Below are 1,257 nucleotides of genomic sequence, written 5' to 3'. Positions count from 1 at the left end.
TGTGTGAAGACCTCGCTCACGTTGAATCCACGTCGACGCTTGACTGATTGGGCCAGCCAGTCAATCTCTGGCTGATATCGCGCAAGCCAAGGGATGCCCAGGATGCAGTCAAACGCGTAGTTCATCTCGATCACCAAGAAGTCGTCCTTGCTACGGAAGCCGTCGAACGTGTACGACAAGGACACGTCACGCCGCGCAACGCGGCGAGCCTTACCATCCGCGAGTTTGACTTGGATCTCGCCCGGACCATTCCGGACGCGGACGTTCTTGGGTAGTACCGACAAACCCGACGCGCGAAAGAAGTTGTTGGTCGCTCCTGAGTCAAGGAGCGCGCGCAGTGGTCGCCGGGCACCGGTGACGTGGAGGCTGACAATGATCAGTCTCGAGTCGTCCGGCGTAGTGGTGGCATTGGTGTGTGCTTGGAGCACGGGAGGGCTCGAGGGTTGGGCTGCCACCGGAGCGCCCGGTCCTTCGTTAAAGCCAGTAGGGCGCCCCGCACCTACTAGTCTTGGTCGTTTTTTGAATGAGCGACCGAGGAGTGTTCCGCATCGACGTGAGAGACGACGGTAGCTGGCGCGCGGCACTCCGCCGCGCGGTGACCCTTCTTCCCACAGCGGAAGCAAATGAGGGAACGATTGCTTCGCCCAGCGCTGCCGCGGTAGGACCCGCGACGTCGATCGCTCGACGCGTTGATGGCGTCGATCTCCATGGGCTCGGGGGTAGACTCTCGGGCTTCCGCAGGTATGGCTGCGGCGTACGATGCAGCGACCATGTAATCCTCGCGAATCGCGAGTGCAAATGCCTCCTCGAGAGAGGAGGGCTCAGCTCTGGTGAGGAAGTAGCGGGTCATACCCTCGCGCATGCCGAACACAAATACGTGGACTTGCGAGGCCATGTCGATTGGCTTGGTCACGATGCATGACGCCAGATGTCGCGTCTTCTGGACGTAATCACGCATGGACATCTGCCCTTGCCGAAGAGCGAAGAACTCTGCGCGAACGCGAGACTCATCTTGCGGGGGCTCGAACGCGAGGCGCAAGTCGCTCTGGAGAGTTTCCAGAGTCGGGAAAGCCTCGGGGTCGACAACCAGCTTCCCGAGGGCCCATTCTTTGGACTTCACGGTTAACCGGGAGAGGAGGAAGTTTATCTTGGCGGATGACGCCTCGATGGTTGCGAGGCGATAGCGATGTCGATCTCGGGAGCCACCGGTTTAGCGGGACAGGTTTCACCGGCGCAAGAATACGTAGACGTCTCCAT

The sequence above is a fragment of the Phytophthora infestans genome, genomic scaffold, assembly GCF_000142945.1.
Source record: "Phytophthora infestans T30-4 supercont1.515 genomic scaffold, whole genome shotgun sequence".
Lineage (NCBI taxonomy): Eukaryota > Oomycota > Peronosporomycetes > Peronosporales > Peronosporaceae > Phytophthora > Phytophthora infestans.
Note: the sequence above shows the minus strand (reverse complement) of the source record.